At 47.7% G+C, this 26,475-nt stretch overlaps 1 protein-coding gene across 6 annotated transcripts in view; it reads right to left on the bottom strand.

Moving 5' to 3' along the window:
• FAM110B (family with sequence similarity 110 member B) overlaps positions 1-26,475 on the bottom strand; it is a 129,346-nt gene that overhangs the window by 2,455 nt on the left and 100,416 nt on the right. The gene's annotated exons all lie outside the window — the stretch shown is intronic.

Raw genomic sequence — 26,475 nt, 5'->3', positions numbered from 1 at the left:
CCTAGAAATACTTCTAGATCAGCCATATAAATAGATACTCTGATTATAAATGCTCCACAAATTTTTCACACAATGAGCAGAATCAAGTTCCTTTGTGGTATGTATTTTCCCAGATCCCCTAAAGAACTAAGAACACAATCTTAAGGTGTCAGTCATACCTAAATATGTTACTTTATGGAAAACTTGTATAATACGGAAGCATTCATGGGGCTTATTTTATGGCTTTCTGAACAACTCGACTCCCTCACCCCCCACCCAAGCCCACTATAAGGAAACACCCATCAATACTCCCAATATAAATCTTGAGGGACGCTTTCTACTTAGAGCATAACACAGTGAAACATTTATCTCTGCAGCCCTCTGAAGTCCAACCACCTCTCTGCCCGTCACTGCTGGCAGAGAGCACGGATGCACGCATCAGCCTTCCAAAGCACTTTTCAGCATCTCTGGTTGTAACTAGGAGTGCTAAGACAATAATGCAGTCAACTAACTCGTCAAATAACTAATTTACAAAATAAAGTGGTATCACTATGAAATGATCTGCTCTCAGGGGAAGAAAATGAAGTGTCTTAAAATAAGCTTGGGGCGGGGGGCTCATATTTTTCCTTCACATCTTTTAAAGCTCTTAATCTCTAACTACACCCATCGTCATGTTTTGTTAGAGACCATTTTGCTAATCTGCAAAAGGATTCGTTCTAATAAAAATATTTTCTTATGCAAGATGTAAGAAGCCCCAAGGCAAGTCCTCCGTAATGATTTCTTTTAATTGTGCGGTTCTATTAATGATACTTCCATTTAATTGAAAAAAATCACCTCCTCTCATGAAGATGAAGTAAGATTGTTTCTTTGAACATATTCTGAATGAAATACCAGAGGAGGAGTGAGGATTCCTCTGCAGATCCTCGGGTCTGCTCATCCACTACCCTGGGTACATCTCACCCGGAGGACGAGCCTGGTCCTCCAGGAGGGGGCTGGAGCCCGGGCCCTGAGGCAACCCCGCTGGATCACCCCCAGGGCACCTGAGAGCCCCCAGGATAGGCCTTGTTTCTCCCGAGCGCATATAACATCTTCACTGGTTACCTCTGCAGCTTCCAAAATGTGTCCACGGAGGGGACAGTGCCAGAAGGTTCAGGGGCAGAGTGAAGGACACCACGGAAATCTGTGCCTGTGACCGTTGCGCCTAAGGACCAGGGCAAACCTCCAGCAAGTGGGAAGATCGCCCAGCGGGTGGCAGGAGGTAGAGCCTCTGCCCTTTCCCCTGGGGCCTTCGGTCCTCATCTGTGACAGGAGTGGTTGGACGAGATTCCCACTAGTCCTTCTCTCTCTAAAAGCACGTGGCCCTGAGGGGCTAAGGACCAGTGAGTTATTTCCAGTTTCACAAAAGGCCCATGGGAATACTGGCCTGTGAACTCTTCTATGCTCCCGGCATTCACTGTTCTTAGGAGAAGGCTCTTCACATGATGAGGTGTAGTTATCACGTGACGGTCACTGGCGGTAAAGCTCACGCTGGCCCGCACGACCCTGTTCTTTTCGGATTCCATCATATTCGGACCGGAAGCCCCAAATGGCCACCGCTACTGACCGGCTTTCCAGTGTGCCGAGCTGTCTGTCCAGGGGGACTTTGGTGCCGCTCAGAATGAAATGAAAGTCATCTCTCTGCACTCTCAGGACCGAGGACTCCCAGGCTACTTTCTAGGAAGCATTTCCCGGGAAGCTCGTCTTCCTTCCGCCCTGCTTTCTGTCTTCACGGAAAAGAAGGCCTGAGAATGGGTGAACAGAGGCCAGAGCCAGAGGACGGCCCCTCCAAGCACCCCCACTGTGCACGCCATCCACCTGAGGAAGCAGTTACTAGACACAGAACCAGCGTGAGAGTTTATGTTAGAAAAACAGTAATGATTTGTAACTAACTTTTTTTTTTTTTGCGGTACGCGGGCCTCTCACTGCTGTGGCCTCTCCCGTTGCGGAGCACAGGCTCCGGACGCGCAGGCTCAGTGGCCATGGCTCACGGGCCCAGCCGCTCTGCGGCACGCGGGATCCTCCCGGACCAGGGCACGAACCCACGTCCCCTGCATCGGCAGGTGGACTCTCAACCACTGCGCCACCAGGGAAGCCCAGAAAAACAGTAATCATTTGTAACTAATTTACACTCCATTTCCTTTCTGATTCTACCCCTCTTCCGTCTGTCCTTCGTTATTCCCAATTTCCCTAATAACTGTCAACACACTGATGATGTTTAGAAATGACCGTGGTCACAGCTGAAACGTCCTAATTTAAACTCCCGGAGGTGAGGAGGAAAGCGTCCTATTAGAAGGCTTGAAAGCCACGGAAAAAGCTGTAGGAACTGGTTGAGTGCTACAGGATAATAATACGGTACAGTTGATGTTTTCTACCTGTTTTAGCCAACGCACTACTTCAAAAATAATGAAGGTGGCAAAGGATGCTCCTTCTCTTAATTGTGACATAATCCTTAACTTCTGCTCTTTTAGTTGGGTTTTTTTTGTGTGTGGTACGCGGGCCTCTCACTGTTGCGGCCTCTCCTGTCGTGGAGCACAGGCTCTGGACGCGCAGGCTCAGCAGCCATGGCTCACGGGCCCAGCTGCTCCGCGGCATGTGGGATCTTCCCGGACCGGGGCACGAACCCGCGTCCCCTGCATCGGCAGGCGGACTCTCAACCACTGCGCCACCAGGGAAGCCCTGCTCTTTGGCTTTTTGATGTTCAAACAGTGTTGGCTGGGACGGAGCTGTACAGACCCGCCCAGGGTTTTGGAGTGTGGACTTCGGTGCGAGGCAGACCAGGTACATTCAAGGCACCTGGAAGCCTGGAGCTACATCGTGATGTCACACATGTGATGACCATGGCCTGTGTTCAGGGAGCACCGGGCACACGGTCCTCTGCCGATGGCAGCCTTGCCCAGGCCCCTGACATCAGGACAGGCCCGGGCATCGGTGGGAGCAGGCCTGAAGGGGCCTCTATGCCTCTTCATCTTGTTTCAGAAAACTTGGACCTCAGCCACGTGAGGTTTCATCAACAGAAGTAATTATCGGGCCCTGCTTGATCCTTGATGGAGGGCTAAGGAGAGAGAACACAAGCCTGAGGGAAGCTTCCATTCACAAACCATTTTGCCTACATTCTACCCCACTGAATATCCATTTAAAAATTTCATGAAAGCATAAAATGGATTGGAGAAAAAAATGTGGCAGGACCGACAGACCGGCCCTCTGAGTCAGGGCAACATGAACTCAACAGCAGCCCGGGGGGTCATCGTGGGCAGAGCTCCCCCAGCAGCTCCTTCCCGATGGAGGACCAGGGCCAGAGGGGTCATGTTATCTGCATGGGGAGGGCTGATGGGGCACGGAGCCAGCCAGGGGCAGAGGACACAGAGGCAAAGACACGGTGACTCCTGCTGGCTCTAGGGATGCCTCTTAAGCTTGAATGTGCCTGTGCATCCGGGGATCTGCTGGACACCCCAGACTCTGCATTTCTCACCAGACCCCAGGTGACGCCCGGGAGGCTGGTCCAGCCTTTGAGTGGCAAGAGGAAATGGAAAGAATCTCACCCCTGTACCAGCGAGCATCAGAGTCGCTGCTAGATGCTGGCATGGAGAACGTGAGCCAGGCTTTCTTGTCTCTTACATGAGTGAAAGTCTGGGGCTCTGGGGACATGGAAACAGCAATCCCAGAGAACTGAAACTTCCCAAGCCAAAGTGGCCTGGATCCGTCTAACTTCAGATCTGCCAGCTGCTCATGGGGGCAGTTAGGTAGAGACCAGGACCTGGGCTGACGGGCTGCGCTGGGGAGGCCCAGCGCGCTGGTCTCAGGGCATTTACAACCCTGGGGGCAGTGAGGGGCAGAAGGTGAGCCGCCGTACACACAGTTTATGTGAAAAAGGCTTAAAGCCAATTTCCTGTAACCCAGGCAACGTGAGCCTCGGTGCCTCTGAGGTCAGTCGGATCACGGTGACTGTGGCCTGTGTGAAGGGGCCTCCAGCTACGGGGCTGCCGCGGGGAATGGCTTTCACAGTTGACACAGCAAACCCAGATTTCTGTGTGGTGTCTCTTGATTTTAAGATTCAATCATAGAAAACACCATGGGCCATGTGCTTCTGGTAAAGAGAAACGGACGATTAACGCCTAATTGATCTTTACATTCTGGGCAGGACGAGAGTCCTGCAGTTACAGCAAGCACCCTGGGAATGAACATGGTCCCAGATTCATCCATAGAAGTTTCTCAAATATGTGAAAACTGGTCATTTCTCATGTGTTATGGCAGAAAAAAGGTGAAAATACTGCTTTAAAGAGGGAGTCTGACTAATTCCACTCTGAGTCACCTAAAATCTCGGTGTCTGGATCTCATCTATGAAAATGAATGTGTTGAATTCGGCGAGCTTGAAAATGCTTTCTGCTCAAACATTTTTATTTTTGGCTGCGTTGGGTCTTCGTTGCTGCTCACGGGCTTTTCTCTAGTTGCGGCGAGTGGGGCTACTCTTCGTTGTGGCTCTCATTGCGGTGGCTTCTCTTATTGCGGAGCACGGGCTCTAGGTGTGTGGGCTTCAGTAGCTGTGGCTCGTGGGCTTCAGTAGTTGTGGCTCGCAGGCTCAGTAGTTGTGGCTTGCAGGCTCTAGAGCGCAGGCTCAGTAGTTGTGGCGCACGGGCTTAGTTGCTCCGCGGCATGTAAGATCTTCCCAGACCAGGGCTTGAACCCGTGTCCCCTGCATTGGCAGGTGGATTCTTAACCACTGCACCACCAGGGAAGCCCCACTCAAACACTCTTGGAGACAAAGAGCAAAAGAAGCAATTTACCTTTGAGGTTAATAAGAGCTCTGGAAGAACCGATTCTTCTAGTTTCAGATCACAAAACATTTACAATCTGGGCAAACTTGTCGCATGTTGCTCTCTAATTTTGGGGGGGAACAGCATCTGTGCTTACTGACTTTAACCGTAAGATTCCAACTTGACTGGGTCCACCTTCATAACTGTATTCTTGGTTTTTCCCATTTAAGAGCAGAGAAACCTCCTTATAATTGAACAGTCTCAGGTGACACCGCTAACTTTTGAATTCTTTACAAATGTAAGAGAAAAGCACTCAAAATCGAAGAGTGCTGAATCTAATTCAGTTACTGAGTTGTGGGCTGGGTTGAATCAATCGATTAGTACCTAGTGACTGAGCAATTACGTGTAAGATGTAAAGAAACAGGAAAGTTATGGCAATTTAGAAAAAAACATTCAAAATACATACAGTGAATATTAATTAAATAATGTTGATCAGTGTGGCAGGACTGTCACAACGCACTTCCCCACCAACCACTTCTCGGGAGTCAGACGGCAGAGCGGGAGGCAAGAACCGGAGCAAAGGCACGGACACGGGGCTTCCATCCTCAGGGAAGCTCTCCACTGAGTTCGTGGTTCATTCAAGAAACCTGAAACACACCCGACAGCCGGTGCAAAGTGCTGGTGGCGGGGGGACGGGGACAGACCCACTGGGGTGACGATGGGGCAGGTGGACTTTGGATTTCATGCGGAGCAATGGGGGAGCCCTAGAGGGCGATCATGCATCAGTGACAGGGTCAGGTCTGGAGTTCTAAGAGCTCCCCTGGCTGTGGGAGGGACCAGGACGAGAGCGGCAGCAGAAGCAGCTGCAGAGAGGCTGGGCAGAGCTGCCCAGGGGAGGGAGGGGCAGTGGGCTCTGAGCGGAGGCCCCCTGGGCACGGCCCGTGGGTCCGAATCCTGGCTCTGCCCCGTAAGGGCTGAGTAGCCCTGGGCAGGTCACTTCTCCATCCTGGGCCTCAGGTTTCCCATCTCTAAAATGGGGATAATGATGCCACCTACCTATTCAGGGCACTTGAGAAGGTTAAATAAGGGCACAGAGGCACTTCTCACTCCGTCACCCTAATGAGGAGGGGGTCTTTGGGGATGGAGAGAAGTGTGGACAATTTCAAGAGATGCTTAAGACCTGCACTGGGCCGAACTTGGTGTCGGTCTGGTTGTGGAGGGTGAGGGAGCCGTTGAGGTTGATTCCGGGCTTCCTGCTTGACTGCTGACACGTGGTGTGTGGGCAAGAAGCACACACTCTAGTCTAATCTTCTCTAGCTTCCTCCTCTGCACCCCAGGCCTGAGCCAAACAGAACGACGGCAGCCCCTCCGAACCAGCTGTGCACGTTCACACATCTGTCCTCCCTCTGCCCGAGACGACTGTAACCAGCAGGGTTTCAGAGGAAACTTGTCATCTCCTTAATACGCATCGCAAATAGTTAACAATGTTGTGGCCATCGTGAAAATTATATTTAGAAGCAAGATGTATTCCTGAATTAAATGCTTAGTTCTGTAGGTTAAAGGAAGTAATGGCACTGCGTTTGGAAGACATTAACTTATCCATTTTAATTAATATGCCATGTTCTTCACCATTTTCCCTTTTCCTTCCCTTCCTAACACCATTCACTTTATTAACTCCTTTTATGCTGTGAAAATAACTTGTAAAGAGTGCAAAAGGAGAACAAAAGTGAGAAGGTCAACGGGGGAGTAACAAAAGCACGTATCCAAGAAAGACTAAATTTGCACACGATAAATTGAACGGAAACTAAGAAATGAGAGGCCCAAACATCTGGAAGCGTTAAGTCAAAACCACCGCCCTTTCAGGACCTGTTGTTTTTTTCATTTACTAAATGACGTGCCTCCTTGCTTATTGCCTGGTGAAATCCCTCAACATCTATAATCCTGATGGCTGGATCTTCTCTTTTCTGACCTCAGTGTTGCCATCAGCGGTCAGCTCCAAGCTGTAAATGAAATAATCTTCTTGCCAACAACACTCTCACTTTGTATATTCTTGGAAACCATGGACTTGTCCTAACAACATTTAAAAACTTTTGATTCTGGTATCCCAGTCATATTTTAGCTTACTCTTTCAGTTGGCTAGAGTAGGTCGTCAAATGTTACATAATAAAAAAATCTTTGCCCTGGGTTTTCATGATTTTGTTTTCATTTTCCACCTGTTGGGTAAACCATCTGTCCACTTTTCAGCAGGTCCTTTAAGCCTTGTTTCTTCTGACACATCCATTCTGTGCAGCCGGAGGAGAGAAATGCACGTTGGAGTAGCGAAGAGATGCCAAGAGGCCAGCTTTACCTTCTAGGCCTTCACGGATATGGACCAAGGAGCAATGCCCTCCCAGGGCTCTCCTAGGGTGTGCCGGACACACAGGTGAGCAGCACACACTTGCACAGGCGTTTTGATAAACGCGTGGAAATTACTGACGGTCGTGTACTGTATTACGGCAGCAGCCTCCAGGTGGCACTGTGACCTGAGCAAATCTGCAGGGAAGAACGGAGGGGGTACAACTTGTTGTTACCCACAGCGCTTCCCCGTGATGTCAGGGAGCAAAGAAGGAGTGGGAGACAATGTCACGCAAGGAGCCGGTATCGGGGCTGACTCAGCTCTCTGCTCAGAGCTGTGGTTTGGACCTTGGCGTGCGCCTACCCTCACCCCAGACGGACTGAGGTTGGCTTCAGGAGCCCTGCCCACCTCCAGAGAGCCCGACCCAGGTCTCCCGGAGCTGACGGAGACTGGCTGTAGCTGGGGTCTGAGAGGTCTAAAGAAAGAGTCTGTGCTGGACGCTCCACCCAGGACACGGGCCAGAGGAAGCTGCGTTTCCACGAGTACAAGGGTTTCCTAGGCCACACGTGAACTTGGGGAAAGGTGGTCTAGGGTTATCTTAAAAGGAACTGCGCCCAAAGAGTCGCCCGCCCCGAGAAAGCCAAGAGCCCTGCACTGAGGGGAAGGCCGTGAGCACCCCCAGCGGTGGGAGATGTGCGGCTGCCCCCAGGGAACCCAAAAGCTCCCGAAGAGAACGGGGCTCTGGACTCCCCCATGCCCAGGGGATGACGGGTGTCAGAGTCGAGAAGAGGACCCGTCATCGTCCCCCCGCACGTCCACAGACCCCCATGGACCTGCCCCCAGGTTACAAGCGATGCCTAATATGGAGCCGGAAAGGAGCTGGGAAACCCACAAGGTTTATTCAGCCTCCTCCTCCACCGAGGTTTCGAAGCCAACACAGGCCTGAGCTGGGAGTGGGGGGGCCCAGCTGAAACAGGGTGAGAGGCTGGAGGTTTTCAGTCGCTCATGCCTGAAACTGACCTGAGGACTTTGAATTATTTAAGACGAACCGAAGAGGCTACGGGTCGTGTTGAGAGGAGAATTCAGGGTGCATTCTTAGGGCCTGAGAAAAGAGGACACTCGCTTCCTGTTCATCCCCTGATGAATCCAGGCCAGACAGTAGAACTGGTCCAGGTGGCATCCTCTGGGGTTTCTGTCTGTCCGCCTGCTGACGCGGAGCCCCTCAGTCCAGAGCCAGGTCCAGGGTTCAAGGTCAACTGCGTTTACTCCGGAGCCCGGCCACTCACAGCTCTGCGACCCTGGGCACATTCCCCGAGGTCGGTGTGCCTCACTTTCCTCCTGACGGTACGCTGACCGTATGACGCCTACGTGCGCTGGGGCTGTCGTGAGAATTCCGCGAGGGAGCGCGTTGAAGGACCAGTGTGTAGCCTCGCGTCTGTGCAGGCGACGTGAGCTGTTGTTACATTTCGTCCCCCCTCATCAGGTTTCCAGCTTTACGGTCACTGAATGATCTTTTGTCTTAAAATGATTCCGCTGGTCTCAGGTGAGGGCGTGTGAGCTATTTCTGTCAAAGTGGGTCGACCACGCAGTTTCTATCTACAAGGTCACTCGTGTGACCCCATTTTTATTTGAGCTACAACAAAAATATGTGGTTTCAAATTTCAAAGCAAACAGCTGTGCGAGTGAAACGGCCTAGAGAAAATAATAAAGCCATTATTAAAAATGAAATCAAACCTAAGGTTGATAGGAGAAAAACAGCCGGTCACATCTCAGTCTGGGATGGAGTCTTGACTTGGACGTCATTCTCCAAGGTCATTTAGAAAACGCGTTCACAGGCTTCACTTTCATTTGTAAGTAAGTCCATTCTAAAAAGAGACGTCATGGGTTTCTTTTAAGATGCGCTACTCTTATTTAAGACAATTACAGGTAAAATGAAATAGAGAATCAGAAAAAAAAAAAAAATCACATTTCTGCTTCAACAGTCTTCCGCGGCCAAAGGCAGAGAAAGTTTTGCTATAACAGGTCCACCAGCTTGTGTCGATGCCGGGGAGCCCTGCCCTGCACCCGAGATCAGAAGCTGGCACCACAAATCGTCTGGAAGTACGAGGCTTGCTTGATGGACATAACGACAAGTAATAAAAGCAGGGTGACTAGAATGCCTAATGACAGAATTCCAGTAGGACTGCTTGCCTTGTCCAGACAAACATAAAGTGATCCCATGACGGCCTCTTCGTCCCCTCCTGGAGGGGGCTTCACTCGGCTCTGTGTTCGGCTTGTGAGAACGTGCAAGGCACGGCCCAACTCTAGTGAGAGCCCCGGCCCTTCACACAGGCTAGCCCCTTCAGGTCCCAGGCTTCGGGAGAACTGCTAGTTAACGTGAGGCTGAGAGTCAGCTGGCTCCCCAGTTAGGTTGACCAGGAGCGCACTTTCTGGCAGCAGCAATGACATCTCAGCAAACTCGAGGACTGTGAACGTTAGTAGCAGCTCATGGAGACACCGTGCAGGGCTCACATGCCCCACCTCATCCATCCCCCCAGTTACTCCCTTACGAGGCGTCTGATCCCCCTGTACCAGCAGGAGGGTGAGTACTTGCGGGTCTACGTGGATCTGGGGACCCGGCATCTGGTTGTCCCACTGACGTGGGTCGTAGGCACCCGCAATTTGCATTTTTCTTTGGCTGTGTAAACTTGTACATACTCTACGGCAGCCGTAGCAGGGTGGCAATATAGACAGAACCTTTATTTGTGAAAATATTTTCAATTTCTAGTGAAATAAGTATGTATTAAATATGTGTGTGAATACGCGTGTAAATACATATGTGTGTAAATACTTTGAAATAAATATGTGTTAAAACGGTGACACGGGCTTCCCTGGTGGCGCAGTGGTTGAGAGTCCGCCTGCCGATGCGGGGGACGCGAGTTCGTGCCCCGGTCCGGGAGGATCCCACATGCCGTGGAGCGGCTGGGCCCGTGAGCCATGGCCGCTGAGCCTGCGCGTCCGGAGCCTGTGCTCCGCAACGGGAGAGGCCACAGCAGTGAGAGGCCCGCGGACCGCAAAAAAAAAAAAAAAAAAAAAAAAAAGGTGACACATATCAACTTGAAAGAAGGAAAAATAAAGCAGCATTTTGGGGGGAGTGGACCCAGTTCACTGGGAGTGTATTAGGAAAACTGCTATTTAAATTATGTTTAAAAATTAACCTGTTCATACTGACCATCTCCTGTTAAGCATGTATGATGTAGTAAAGGCACAGAGAACTGTACTAATGCAGCTTAAAGGTTTAAGATTCAATCCACCAACATCTCTAAAGCAAGTGTTATTATCCCCACTTTACAGATGAGGAAAGTCATGTCCAAAGACACCAACAAAGTTGTCTAAGATACTCGGCTACCAGGTGGCTGAGGGCTCCACAACCTCACCTGCATACCTACCCCTCGGTCCACCTCTCCATGTCACACCCTCATTCCAGCTCTTAGAAAGATGGGTGTGATGTAGTTCTAAATGGTTTACATTTAAATAACGCAAGTGCATTTCCATTAGGAAGACACACTAATTGTAGTTTAGTCCCGAAGCTCGAAGATCTACTCTCTTGGCCATTCACTGCTGAGTACCGGCTTCCCCTAGCAGGAAGAGGAGGACAAGAAATCGCTTAAACTTTTTCTTACATCAGATAATCACGTTACTTGCTTACAGCTTACATGCACAAGCAGAGAAGGTGAAATGTTTATCAACTCAGTTCCATTAATTTAATTTTCTTTCTTGACACCAGTGACTGCAGATCCATCAGAGTTAGCTGAGCTCTGATGAAAATCATGAGAGATTAAGAACAACAAGCAACAGAGACTGTGTTTCATTCTGTCTACAACACGGAGCATTTGGAGAGTAGGGAGAACTCACTTTTTACTGCCGTTTCTACTAAAGCCCCCAGCCGTGTACACAGTAGGCGCTCACTAAAACGGGCACCCAGCTGAACTAAAATGTAAAATGCAAAACCCTCAGTAGACTACCTAGCACGTTATTTTAGATGATAAAAGCTCAATGATGCCCTCAGATAAAAAACCCAGGAAGCAAACCTCAGGATGCGCTGTTTATAAATTGGAAACAACACTCCAAGTGCCTCCTTTTGATTGGAGAGCGTGGGGCACCGGCCCACAAACGCACAGAAACTGTTTGTTCACAGCTTAATGAACACATTAGCCCTGAACTGTGCTTAGAACACAAATCCAGTCCAAACGGAAATCAATACAAGGTAGAATTTTAAAGCAGAACCAGTAGGTTCTGCTTTTAAAAAAAAAGAATGAATACTGTTTATGTTATTTGCCAAGCAACACCTAGAATTATTTTCCATCTCTGGAATCAATCTTAGTGCTGGAGAAGTTCAGCAGTTTTTTAAACAACTAGCTCCTTGCCTCAAGTGTACTCAGAAAAGACAAACAGTATTTTTTCACTTTTAAGAATTCACACTGAATTCTGGGACAATTCAGAGTAAGACAGGCAAGTCTGCAGACACCTATTTTTGCAGCACATATTTTAATCTTCAGCACTTGACACGTCTCACATAAACCATTTTCAAGCCTAGAACGGCATGAGGTAAGGCTTCACCACAGTCTACACTGGAAATGTCATTCTGGGGTCCAAGCGACCAGGAGCTCGGGAGTGGCTGATACGGTCACTGCACCTTGCCCGGGCCCGTTCCAGCTCTGCTCCAAGCCGGCTGGAGCGAAAGCAGCGGGCAGGTGGCCAAACTGCTATGCTCTGCGGCCACTGGCCCTCCCCTGCCTGTCCATCCTCCCCTGCCCCCAGGGCCCCCTCCTCCCGGGCACGCTCTCTGATGCCGGCTTCTTATTCTGCTCCCCGCCCTGGCATCCCCCAGCCCTCCTTTGCCTGGCCTGGACCAGAGCCTTCCAAGTGTCCCCAAACACACTGCGAAATCTTTTCTGACCTCTCGTTCTGTGTCCCATCCCTCCTCCCTGGCACTGCCCTTCCCCCAGCCACAGACACCTGGTCAGCCCCGCGTAGCAACGGACCCTGCGGGACAGCAGAGCTCAGAATCTCTTGTAGGGATCCTTGTCTGACATGAATCCAGCACAGGATGTGTGTCTGCCCCAATGCAAAAGAATAAAAAGCTAAAACTATCACAAAGGCTTTGCTTACTTCCCCACCTTCCTAGTCCCGCTGCCAAAACAAATAAACAAACAAAGCCAGCTCACTGAAGAGTCTAAGGATGATGATAATAAAAAACCTATATTAAAAGTAATCTTGATAAATACTTTAAAAGCTACAGACACTGCTGGATGGACAAAGCAAATCTTTCTTGAGATCTGAAAACTCTGCCTTCCATATTCCTTCCAACACAATACGCTTTTTTACCCTATTCCTTCATGCTTTTCTTTTAAAATGAAACTATCTGCCTCTATCTTGATTAACTGTTTCTCATTCCTGTTTACTAAAAAAAAAAAAATGACTCATCCAAAGTGAAAAAAGGGAGTTGGCTTTAGAAATAGTTTTTTTTTCCTCAGTCTCTATCATTGTTTAAATTTGTTTAGTGAGAAATGAGATTTTCTATTATTTTTTAACAAGAAAGAGGATTATTTTGCTTGGGGCGAAAGGTAGTTGTTGATGTTTACAGCTTCCTGGTATCTGAAGCTTTTGATTCTGGGCGCATCACTTAACGGCTCAGGAGAGAAACGCAACGGCAACCATTTATGGGGACTCTTCCTTCTGCAACACCTCCGGCCAGATGGGATGGACACCTTAGAATCAACAAGTATCACCTGTCCCACTTAGCAGATGGGGAAACTGAGGCTCGGAAGGTTTAAGTGAGTTGCCTGAAGCTGGTCAGTTGAAGGAGCAACCCCAGGTCCGTCTGTTTTCTAAACCTGTGCCCAGGAACAGCCCCCAACAAGCCTGGAAACGTCCCAGGTACAGCCCCCAACAGGCCTGGAAACGTTCCAGGTACAGCCCTCAACAGGCGTGGAAACGTCCCAGGTACAGCCCTCAACAGTCATGGAAACGTCCCAGGTACAGCCCTCAACAGTCATGGAAACGTCCCAGGTACAGCCCTCAACAGTCATGGAAACGTCCCAGGTACAGCCGTCAACAGGCCTGGAAGCGTCCCGGGCTCCCGGGGTGAGAGGGGCTGGATCTGGATGGGAGCCTGGAAGGAAGGGAGGAAAGAACGTTAGCTGGCCCCCCTCCCCACGCCTAGCCCGGAGGCTGCCAGGCCTTAGGCTGCTTCCAGAACAAAGCCTCTTTCCTGCCGTGGTGGCAGAATCTGTGCGCCCGCTACCAGAGAAGCTGGAGGCCGCAGTGCTTGCAGTGTCAGAGGAGAAAGCAGTGGGCGGCTAAGAGGCGGGGAGCTGCTCCGGAAACTGCGGGGAGACGGCATTCCTAAAATATAAAGCATCGGCCCACGAAATCCAGTTTGCGGCAGTGACAATAAAAGCCCTTTGGTAAGATTCTCTAAGGAGCTCTCAAAATTTCACTGCTCCCTCTGTGGGAGGAAATAATTATTCTAATATCTTGCTAAGGAAATTAGAATACCTTCTGAACAACAGAAAAATAACAATCTAGCCGTCACCTGATTCGATAAAAATCAGACTTCCCTGCACTTGCCTGGGGGATTGGGCCTGAATCCTCCAGGCCATGGAGACCCACCCAATACAACAAAGACCACTTCCTGTGACCCCCCACCCTCAAGGGACAGACCCCCAAGGGGGCATGTTTATACAGACGGAAGATCTAGAACGCACAAAGCACCAGTTATGTATCTGTGCCTTCAGAAAATAATGTTTCCCGAGCATCTACTCATGCCAGGCAGTGAACACAATGAACACAACATGGATGGAGCTCACAACTATGGCATAACTCAATGCAATTTGCAGCATGGTAAGTCCAGGTGCTATAAAGAAGGGGAGAACCAAGATTCAGCAAGGTGGAAACTACTGCTGATTTCAGTAGTGGGGAAAAGGGCTGCTGGTGCGTCCCAGGAGCTTTGAGAGGAGGCGAGGGCTGGAGGTGTCAGCAGGATGAACACAGGGGGTTTTCTTTAAGACGGTAGAACAACAGCACATTTGTATGTTGACAAGAGCGGTACAGTGGAAAGAGAAAAACCATCGCACAGGATGCAGGAGAGAGATTTCATACGGAGGCACTGAAAACGGAAATAAAAATGAGAAGCAGAACCCTTAGCACAGGGGTAAGTTCTGGCTTACAGGCGTCAGGAGGCTCTACAGGACTTTTCATACCTGGCCCGGGACATCGGAGGAGACCTCTGGAGATGATGACAGCGCTACAGCAGTGGCAGGGGCTAGCACTCCTGGGGGTGAGGGCAGTACCGGTACGGACCCTCCCCGGAGCCTGAGCTGGGCTCGGGGCACAGAGCACCTGCCGGGGCCGACGGACGAGAAGAAGGGCAGTGATGCTGCTGCAGGATACAGACCCAGTGAGTCAGCAGTTACCTTCTAGTACAGTTGCTGAGCTGTCACAGAAGCAACACTCAACAGTGCTGGGAAGCAGCAAGTCCCCATTTGCTTCTCCTCCTGCCAAAAGCAAATCATTGGATGGATTCTAATTCCATCTCCCAGCAGAGAGAGGAAGAATGTACTGCTTTTGCAAATTTAAGGTTTAACCACGGGGAATCAGAGACCCCAGGGAAAAACAACTAAGAAGTCGTAGAGTATATAATAGCCAAGGAAGGGAATGCAATCCTTCGACAAAGACCACTCAGTGCCTACCGTGGGCCAGGAGAGGCTGACGTGCCTGAGACGGAAGCAGGGTGGCCGTCACAACATTCACAGTGTGCTGGCTGCGGCCTGCGCGATGCAGTGTCAGGGCGGGGAGACTCCAGGGAAGAAGGGCAGCAGGGCACCGGAGTGGAAACGAGAGGACGGTAACCCGTAACCATTCCGATGGTGAGACAGGGGAAAGGCATCTGGGAAACAAGACAGAGGACCTAGCGGGGTAAGAAAACAGCAAGGAGAAAGGGGCCCAGAGAGCAGGTGTGACCCTGGAGGACAGCGTCCTGGCAGAGGAGGGGCTGGTGGGGCCCATCCTCCAGGGTCTGGGGTCAGAATACGAGCTCCGCGCTCCCAGCTCCACTCTTTACGCCCGTGTGATCTCGGGTCTCTCCAACCTTCGCGTTCCTCACCTGCATCACGAGGATGACAGCAGGAGCCCTTCCTGGTGTGTTGGGGGTAACACATGTTAGCCACTGTCCTTTGTAATGAGCTAGAGACAACGCCATCAGAATGTCACAGACTGTAGAGGCAATTTGTAGATCGATTTAAGGAAGAATTTTTAAAGAATTAAAACTGTCCCAAACTGGTATTAACTCCTTTGTAAAGAGTGAGCTTTACATCCCAGAATGGGCCTGTGCAGACAAAGCCTTACCATCAGCCCAAGAAACCTTAGAGGGGATTCCTGCAGTGGATGAGGGGGTGGCAGACGAATAGTAAGTCCTGTGATTCTTTGAAACTTTTTCTCACTCCTGGTATTTAATTTACTGTGTTCAAAGCAAGAAGACAGGAACACGGGGACAGAGAAAAGATGCAGACAGGAGGAAAGTTTGAAGATAAACTGTATGTAAGGTATTGATCACTGAACAAAGAGTCAAATGGAATATATTAAGAACGTGAAGTGGATTAAATCTCCCAAGAAACAGAGAGTAAAGAAGAGGAAGGTATGAGCGAGGTGGGGTGGATGAAGAGACAGCAGGACCCAACTGTGCTTGGAACGTGGTGGACCTTTCCTTCCGCTCTGTTCTAGTCGTCCCGGATCTGCAACACGGATGATCTCTTATACCCTTTATGGCCTTGAAATTCTCATACTTCTTACGCAGCCTGTTTCCGTATAGAGAACGTGCAGAGTTCTTTAAGCAGCGCACAGACTCTGAAACTGCCCATGAGTTTACAGCCTGATGGAGGGAATCACTGCCAGGAACCATTTACGGGGCTGAGGGGTGATGACCAGGGCTGAGGAAGGGGGGCTGGTACCTGGAGGTCAGAGGCAGCCTCTCCTGTTACCAAGGGCTGGATGGTCCCTGTAGTAAACATGCTAACGGCAGTTATACTGGCGTGTAACGTGTCAGTCTGTGTTTGCGATCACGTCACCCCAAATTCTTCAGAAAACATTTAGCCGGCACTGCAGCTTAGTAACCGACTTATGAAATTCTGCAGTCAGGACCTGGTATGTGTGCAAAAGGAAGCCATGGGCTCCGAACTGGGAGATGTTGCCAGAAACCACTTCGGATGCGATGCCGACGTCTCCAGTCGAACGTCTGGATTTGTGTAGTTTCTCCTCCGTTAGCTTAGAGGGGATCCGACGCTTCTGCGACATTGCTTGTTCTTTATTGATTTCTACAGAGAGGGGATTGGACTTTTCTCTTTTGTTTAACAGCCTTAAAGGTAGATGGAGGCTTTTAAGCATTCATGTTCATCTATTTTACTTACTAAGGACCTCTAGATCACTCCAATCGCTGTTTCAACAACTCAAGGAGGTTAGAGCTTTCCTGTGTTTATATCTAGAAAGACATTGCAATAAATGAAGCCAATATATATACCATAAAGACTAAATTGCTCCCTTCACCAAGCTACAATTGACCATTAAAATAAAACTTATCTTAGGGAGACACTGGGGAAAAGAAACTATATAAAAAAGCTATGGTCTATCTCAGAAAATATTTCAGCAGTCCATTTCTAGTCTTTGGAGAACTACTCAATATTCAACTTCTCATTTTTCAATGCCAGCTTTTTTCAAATATTATGATAAACACTCTAAAGTGACCTATTTCCCCTGACACCTAAGAAAAGTGATGTGTCATTCCAAAATCCATTTCTCCCACTTGCAAGGCAAGCAACAATACTTCTATAGTCATCCTTATCTGCCAGATGGGAAAGTCTCTTTTAAATAAGAATTTCAAGAAAAAAAGTTATTCTGAAAAGTATCAAATGTTCCCTTCTAGCTGGGTAATTTGGAACAGTTCTTGGGTGCATTTCTCTAGCTGGAACCGGAGTGTAGACTGGGGATACTCACAACAGAGCCTGGCAGGGAACTAGGCAGTAAAGTGATGTAAGGACTACAGAGATTCTCAAAAAGCAGGGTTATCTAAGAGGGCACTTGGCCTGAGACCCCTACAGGGACAGGAACACTGAGTGCGGAGCAGATTTTGGACCCAAGTGGGTCTACGCTTGAATCTCGCTTCTGTATCCTCTAGCTCTGTGGCCTGGAACAAGTAAATTCCCTCCAGGTACTTCCATTTTTCTGTCTGTAAAGTGAGGATCCTAGCAGCACCTTCCCCACAGGGTGGCTGTGAGATGACGGGACACAGAGAACGGAAGGCACTCAGCATGGGGCCTGGCTCACAGAAGGCAGGCACTGTATTTTTACAGTAAACGTGATTGAAAGCACTGAAAGTACCTATAGGTATCACAGGAAAACCATTTCCCTGGTCAATTTGCTGTTTTCAAGTCACACACAAGTTCCAGATGTTCTTGTCAAAAAGAAATGCATCAAAACAGAATCTGTATCTACACAAGATCTTTCTGGGATTTTGAGAGGCATCGCACTAAATCCGTTTAGCAATGGGGGAGGAACTGACGTCTTTACTGGATTGCGTCTCCCAGTTCTTCAACATGGTTATGTCTCTCCATTGATTTAGACCTTCTCTGATTTCTTTCATCAGAGTTCTAGAGTTTTCAGCATATGAGTCCTATATGGGTTTTGTTAGGTTTACACTTAAGTATTTCACTTTTTTGAGCCATTGTAAATAGTTCTGTGTTTTTAATTTTGGCTTCCATGTGCTCGTCACTACTATACAGAAATACAACTGACTTTCGCGTGTCGATTTTGTATCCTGTGATCTTGCCAAATCACTTTTGTAGTTCTAGGGTTTTTTGGTTTGTTTTGTCATATCTTACTATCGAGAAAACAACCTAAGGCTCAAACTTTGGCCTCAAAATCAGAAAGACCGGGACTAAATTTCCTAAATTGCTCCAAAATCCTAAAATGAAACTTTGCTTTGAAAAAAAGTGTTTTTCCCTTATTATGGTTCCGAATATGGCCTGGGTTGGGATGTGTCATTTAAACAGTACTGCAGACAGTAAGGCACTATCATATGAACTTACTCTTGCCCAGGCAATACCAAGGGGAAGGGGTAAGAGCAGATGAGACCAGAAACCAAAGAAAATTAATACATTCATGGTGCTTTCTGAAATAGTTTCTCAAAAATATTTTCACATAAGGATTCCATCATTCAAACAGAACAATTCCAGATTTCAATGGTTTCCTACTCCGAACTGAAGTGCTTTCAACTTGTTTTGATAAGAGATTAAGAGGTACAAGCTTCCAGTTATACAATAAATAAGCCATGGGGATGTAATATACAGCATGAGGAATATAGTCAATAGTATTGTGGTAACTTTGTATGGGGACAGATGGTTACTAGACTTACCTTTGGGATCATCTTGTAACGTAAGTAGATGTCCAATCACTACCTAGCACACCTGAAACTAGCATAATATTGCATGTCAGCTATATTTTTTAAAAAGTCAGCATCAAAGAACAGGATTTGGGGCAGAACTGACTGGTTGGTCAAACTTAAACGGAATAAATCATTTTTCTTTTAAAATTCCTCAGTTTCTCTATAGTCTACTAAGAAGAATAAGATTCAGACACATACTTGACCTTTCCTAAATCTTCTTCATTAATTCTATATTTTAAATGACCATGCTAATAAAGATGTGTATAAAGTGATTGGCCAAGTTTTAAAAACAACACTTGTTTTGTAAACTTGAGTTCTATTTAAATGTGGAAACCTGTTCTAGAATTAGTGATGCTAAATGAATAAATAAGCAAACAGGTTTCTTATCCTTTGGTAGGTCTCAAAAACGCCCCAGGCCAGTTCAGGAGGCATCCCTCTTGTTTTCTACCTCCCTTGACACAGGTCACTAGGATATGGGCTATTACGCTTTTCGGATTACGTAATTCGCTATTCGTAATTCGCTATATAGCTATTCGCTATATCGTAATGGGCTATTACGCTATTTTCGGATCCGTAATTCGCTATTACGGATTTAAAGAGTGTAAGCAAAATTAATAAAAAGTTCTAAGGAAAAAAGTGACTTGTGCAGTGTAATATGGAATCCCAATCTCTATTTAAAGCGAGCCTGTTAGATCTGTTTGGCTTTGAGGATAACTTTTTCTGGTAGACAGAGCAACCCAAGAACGGATCTATTACAAGTCCACTATGCCTCACTATCAAGGAAGCAGAGGATTTCACAGATTTCATAGTCAGAAGGGACTTAAAAGACCCCTCGAGTCCAATTCATCGTACTGCAGGGTGACTGAGTAATCCAGTTCTGAAGGTTCTGCCAGTATATATGGCGTCTAATCTGTAGAATAAGCTTAAATCTAATTATTAGACCTGTGGCCAAGAAGATGTCACTTGGAAACCCAGTCTTTTTTTTTTTTTAGGGCTGAAAGCTTCTATTTTCAATTTCTCTAGGTTGACACTTTTATTAATTAACCAGGGAGCACCCTACCCCCTCCCCAAAATAAAGAACTGAAATAGATACAAGAGAGAGAAGGTAAAGCAGATTCACAGAGACATAAAAGAAGATACAAAATTAAAAACCCTTTTCCTCTATGGCTATCAGATCCTCCCTATTTGTAAGGAGTCAGAATAACACATTTTCCATGGAAATAGAACAAAATTGAATCCCTGTCGCAAACACTATTAATTAACTTAGAAATCCGCTTTTACTCTGTCCTCCAAAGGGTGTCTGTACACCAGGAAACTGTATCTCAGAATCTATAATCAGGACAACAACAAAACCGAGTCTGGTACAACTGGCAAATTCTCTCTCAATTAATCTTTATAAAGCAGAAGTCATGTGAATGATCAAATAATTTATAATCACTAACTGTACAAAGTCTTTACCATATCATGTCGATGGGTTACAGGATTTAGCTTCTTCTGCACAATGGTTTCTAAAGACGGAAGTATCCTAGGGGGACTATTATTAGCTCACACAACAGATGTATATAATTTGAATGATGTGAAATATACATAAAGAAAGTGAAAAAACATCCCAAACGTTACTTTTGGTTCACAACAGTAGTGTGACTGCCTTTGTTTATCTCCTTTCATTCCCCGGACCCTGCTAAAATGAGAATAATAAAAAGGCAAAAAGAGCAAGAGACACAAAGCAGAAGGGTGACTAGTAACTAACCTAACGGGCCTTGGAAGTTATACTCTAAGTGTCTGGTGGAAGACTCCAGGGAAGAGCGGCTGATTTTTCTGGCATCACTCCCACCACCACAAAGTGACAGGACCTCGGAGCAGGACAGACCCAGAGCGGAGGGTTAGAAACCCAGCTGAAAATACGGATCTTATGAAACTCCAAGCACAGTACTCACTGGCTCGAGATCCCACCGTGACCTCTGCGTGGCCCACAGGACTCCCAGGTGGGCAGAAACCAGCCAAAGGCAGTGTTAGGGGAACCACTGACTGAACCCACCCCCCACCCCGGCCAGGCTCAGTAGTAGCCACTTGCATGAGTTATGTCACAACAGGAGGTCCTGGTAAGGAACACGGAACTAACAAGCTACCACCAGCCGGAAGAATTCGGGAAAGGTCAAAAGGAGAGAGGAGACGCCAGCCCATATGTCCTACCAACCTCCCAGAATCCTCCTCGCTGGAATCCACCCTGGCTGAGCACATGCCACCAGGAAGGACCCTGAGTCAGAGTGATTGGCCAGAGACAACGCGGAAACTAACCCCATCACCATAAAACCCGAGACTGCGAGCCACGTGGCAGAGCGGTCCTCCTGGGGTCCCTTACCCTGCTGCTCTCCGGGCGTCCCTTCCAATAAAGTCTTTTGTTTTGTCAGCACGTGTGTCTCCTCGGACAGTTCCTTTCTGAGTGTTAGACAAGAGCTCCCTCGGGCCCTGGAAAGGGTCCCCCTTCCTGCAATAGCAGGACTGAGTGAGTTATGGTGAAGGTGCTTGCAGCTCGCCTCCACCCCTGCAGCCTCCCAGCGCCGGCGGTGGGACAGAGGGGGCTTTCCAGGAAGGAAAGCACGTTTTCCTCTCTGAAAAAACTGATCAGCCTTGGCTAGGGGGTGTGTGTGGGGACGCGGGGACGGGGCACCTACTGAGGTTTAGGGGTTCCAGTTTGGAGAAAGCTGGCTCAGCGTGTGATCCCATCCAGCGCATCCCGCCATCAACAACCCTCACCTTCACACACCGAGCTCCCCACCCGATGCCCGATGCTCAGCAGCTCCCTTGTAAGTGTTAACGGTCAGTCAAGCATCTAACGTGAAAGCTGGAGACTCAAGTCATCAAACAGAAACAAAAAAAGAAACTGGGAAGAAAATGAGAAATTCAAAGGGCATTTGATGAAAACTTCGAAAAGTCAAGGATATCGTCTAGAAAAATAAGGGAGGCTACGGAAGCCCTAAGATAAAAACCTGATGTTCTTAAAAAAAATTTAAGAAGAGGCAAAAATAAGAGTTGGAAATGAAATATTTAATTGAAATAAAGATTTCTTCCATAGGAGGATTTGAAGGAAAATCAAGGAAATCTCTCAGAAAGTTGAGCAAAAGAACAGAGGTTAGAAAATAGGGAAGAAAAGATGACAAAGATGCGAGTCTCCATCCAGAAGGTCCAATATTCAAATAATTAAAAACTCTAGGCAAAGAGATCACAGAATATGGAAGGGGAGAGATTATTTAAGAAATAACACTAAAAAGTTAGTCAGATGGAAGGGTCCAGCAATCCAGAGGCAGAAATAGCAGAGTCCAAAGAATAAAGACGCAAATAAAAAAAGTCCACAGTAAGACTCATGTGGCTGTGAAATTTCAGGTCATTAGGATAAAGAGGTCTCACAAAGCAGGATACATAAGGCGCCCGAATGCCCTGGACTTCTTAAGGGCACACTAGATTCTAGAAAACAATGGCACAAAGTCTTCACAAGGGAGGGAAAATACTTTTTAGCCTAAAGTTTTATGTCCAGGTCATCCTTCTTCAAGCACAAGGACAGAATAAAGACACTTTTCAGACATGTAAGAATTCAAAAATAGACCTCCCAGGCACTGAGGCTTACAGAGGATGTGCTTTGTCAGATGGGGGTATAAACCTGGAAGGAAAAGATACAGCAACCCAAGAAAAGAGGCGGGGGTTCCTTCCCCCCGCCACACACCGCGTCTCAAGAAGCAGCCAAGGTCGGTTCTCGGGTTCTGTCGAAGAGAAGTTACAGCAGCTGTTGAGCAGCTCAGAGCAACTGGGCTTGGAATGGCCCCGGGAGAAAACGCTCCAATACTGTGTGAGTATTGGTGAAATACTATTCAGAGGCATATGGCAGAAATGTTGGAACATTCGGGATACAGACTGACTCTAGGTAGATTAGAAAGTAAGGTAAAAGACAGAAAGAGGCCACGAGGAACTCTACAAAACAGGACAGTGTTTGAAAAGAAAAATTCGGTTGTAGCACATCAACTAATTGTGTACATAGCGGAGTGTGTGGTTGTGTCACACCGTTCCTAATCAAGTTAACATAAAACATAAACTAATTATAAAGACTACACGTTATACAATTTCTGCTGTCTGGCTATTCCCTGGGCAATTAATTCAAGTGATAAAACAATAGAAAGTGAGCTTGAAACGCTGCACCTGCGTACAGTACAGATGAAATTTTTTAGCTTCGAAACTTTATATATAGAGCATTCTCAGATAGATGTTTGGGACCTGGGACCCTAACGGTGAATACAATTCAAATCGCTTTCTCTTGATGTGATGATCTTTACGACACTTCTCAGACCCACGTTAGGATAAACCAAAGCCTTTAGTATGTGTCTCTGTCAGTGAGACAATTTAAGCTGCATCTGCGGTGTGTGCACAGGGACAGAGGAGTCCAGGACCCACTGGCTCACCTCATTCCCGTCCCTGCTCTGATGTCACCTCTTCCCTCCAGCAGTCGCGGCACTTGGTCTCCCATCGCTCCCCATCCTCTCACAATGCTTATTTTTCTGCACAAACCTGTCACGGACTGAACTCTTACTCCTTTATCATCTGTCTCCTGCCTCAGAACGCAAGCCCCATGAGGACATCACAGCCTCTGTTATTCCCCTCAGTATCTCCAGGGGGCGTCGTTAATATTCAAATGACTGAATGGTCAAATGGGAAGAAGGGGGAGACACGTGGTTCTCACACGCCTCCAAAGCAGCTTCCACCGAGCACCCCTAACCTGGCGCTTCTCCTGGGGGGCGCTCTGAACACCAGTCCTCAGGCTCCACTCACGGGTTGTTGCCCGGATGGACGAGGCACGTGTCTGATGGACGATGACCTTGGATGATTGATCCCAGCCTGCCCTCCCGTGTTTTACAAAACTCCCCCGACTCACATCCCTTCTGTTTCCCCACCTCAGGAATTGCATGGATCCCAGAGGCGTGCACTTAAAATGCCGGATTCTTTACCACTCCGCTCTTGGGTGGGTAAGTCAAAACCGTCAACAATATGGGCTGGTAATCCCCCTTTGAGTTCTCGACCACTGAACCTGGGCTGCAACAAAGGGGCAGCTACTTCTGGGGTGGGATCCTGCCACCTGTAAGCACGTGTTCTGATTCAAAAATAAACTACAGACAATGAAGTTACCTGTTGAAATACGAGGCGTCCTTCCCGAGGTGCCCCGCCTGGGATTTCTCCTGCTAGATACTGAGTGTCACTGGGTTATTTTCTTATTCCTACATCCCCCATCACTCTTCACTAAACTGTTTAACCATCCTGTCAAACACTTAACAGGATAATTCAGACCAGGAGACCTAGGTCAGGAAGATCAAAAGGGAAGCACCCAGAAAAAGGGATGCGTAATGAAGGTTTCCCAAAGCCATGTCAGGGGGAAGGCAGCGCGTTACATTCAGGGCACCCTGCATAATGATAAAGTATTTATGGGCACAGGCAGTTTGGCTAGCTTCTTTAAACGTGCTCAGGCCACGTGCCTTGGCAAAAGGTGCCCTTGGAGTCAGGGACACAAGTATGGGAAGCAGGGTGTTTTGCTCAGTATCTCAGCGACAGCACAAATGCTGACCGGACGTAAGCATGAACTTGGCTTGACCCTGGGCTCCATCGCTCACTGGCTGTATGTCCCTGAAGCAGGTTATTTACCTATACCAGAGCCTCGGCTTTCTTGACAGTAAAAGAACGGCACACACAAGCTACCTTACCGGATGCCTGCGGGTTGAAAACGAGGTAACAGGTGCAAAGCACTTAGCAGGATGCTGAGAATGGTAAACACACACCAGAGCCAGGCCACACTCCTGCCCAAGGGCAGCCGGAGAAGCAGCACAGCCTGCGGTGTCTGCTAACGGGCCATCAGGAGGGACCAGGGCCTTTGGAGTTCTCTGAATACGTTCTATGGCCACTGCCACAAGAAGGCTACAAGGACCCCCATGAAAATTAAAGAATCTATCTCAACCCTTACCAGTGAGAAGCAAGTCATTTGCTGTGTTAGCTCTCCTATCCCAATGAGAAACTGTTTCCCCCTCAAACTCAAATTAAGAGAAACATTCACTTTCTTCAGTGAGGCTGCCCGATCCTTATTCCTCCATCCTGGGTTGAGTCCTTCTGTGGAGACAGAGGCGTGTGGATGGGCACATCTCAGAGTTTTGGGAGGATACCATTATCCCATGTGTTCAGAAAAATCATGAGTAACACATTCACTCTGAATGTTTAAAGTAACTTATGTCTGTAGGCAATGTTCAAATGAGAATTGAAAGATGAGATTGTAAGGCTAGGAGCACAACTATGGTTGAGTGGTTTTTAAAATGTTATCATTATTATTATTGTTACTTGTTTTAGAATAGCAAAGGGAAACTACTGCACCAAATTAACATCTGCATGTCTAAGCTGTAAAAAAAAGGTACTTTTCAAACCACACTTTTAAGGTTCAAGAGGGAATCTTTGGAGTTTTTAACCTAAGTGCCCTGGAAGATGTTCGCAACTGAAGCTTCTGCAGAGCTTGCTGATTTGCAGCTGGAAGTAAGAGTATGTTGAGTCAAAATCTCCTTAGTGCAGCCTCTCTGGAAGCTTCTCGGCTCCTTGTACCATGGCCACACATGCCTCCCTGAGGACCCCCTGCTTAGAAGTAATCATTTGTGATGAAGTTTTTCATCCCAGCCAGCCACCTACTAAACCTCCCAGCACAGACCTTCTGATACAGCGCCCTGGTGTCCCATTTGGTCCTGCAAAACAAGACGGCCAGTTTCAGGATGGGAAGAGTGCTTGAAATCTGAACATCCTGGAACGCGAGGCTGGTTTTATCAACCTGCATGGCCCCCACTAGTGGGATAAGCATTTCCACGACAGAATGAGCTCATTCATCAAAGGCGTGGAAATGATGTCACAGAATAAGGTCGGTGCAGAGAGGAGGAAAGAGAAAAGGAATATGTCCAATTAAGTTCCTCGGGATTATGGAAAAGGCACTGTTATCAGTAAAGAGATTGATGATAACTGGGAAACATTTTAAAAACTTAATGACATCTGTGCACGCAGGACGTATCATTTTCATATCTAAGGATCTCACTCTAGAATCTTTCTGACACTCGCATTTTGGAGGACAAGAGATTTCCCAATATTGCAGAAGTATTTATAAAGACAGATACTTTTTTTTTTTTTTTTTTTTTGCAGTACGCGGGCCTCTCACTGTTGTGGCCTCTCCCGTTGCGGAGCACAGGCTCCGGACGCGCAGGCTCAGCGGCCATGGCTCACGGACCCAGCCGCTCCGCGGCATGTGGGATCCTCCCGGACCGGGGCACGAACCCGTGTCCCCTGCATCGGCAGGCGGACTCTCAACCCCTGCGCCACCAGGGAAGCCCAAGACAGATACATTTTGACTTATTTTTTTAAAATGCTGTCCTGTACTTAATCTCTTTGTGTTTTCTAATGAAAGAGGAAACCAGAGTCTCTATTAAATTTAATGCAGATTAAATAAGGAAATTGCAAAGATGCCTTCTGGTTATAAAGACACACCATGTTTATTGATGTAAGTATTCATTAGGTACCTACTACATGCAGCAATGGTCAGAGAGATCACCCCTGGCTGGTATCACTGTGCATCAGGTCAGCTGGAAGGGGCTTTACGAATATTCACACATCAACTCCCCCCAACAGTTCTATTAGGCAGGAGCTGTCATGAGCCTTCATTTTACAAATGAAGAAACCGAGGCCCCGAGATGTTAAGATGCTCAAGAATTTGCCCAAGAAAATGCTCTCTGCCCCTCAGCTAGAAAGAAGTGGAGCTGGGACATGAATAGGACCATGCAGGGCCATGATCACGTCTGCCTGATGAAGAAACCAAGGTCCCGAGAGGTTAAGGACAC

The sequence above is a fragment of the Lagenorhynchus albirostris genome, chromosome 17 (assembly GCF_949774975.1).
Source record: "Lagenorhynchus albirostris chromosome 17, mLagAlb1.1, whole genome shotgun sequence".
In the NCBI taxonomy this organism is placed as follows: domain Eukaryota; kingdom Metazoa; phylum Chordata; class Mammalia; order Artiodactyla; family Delphinidae; genus Lagenorhynchus; species Lagenorhynchus albirostris.
Note: the sequence above shows the minus strand (reverse complement) of the source record. Positions and strands in the feature narration are given on the sequence as shown.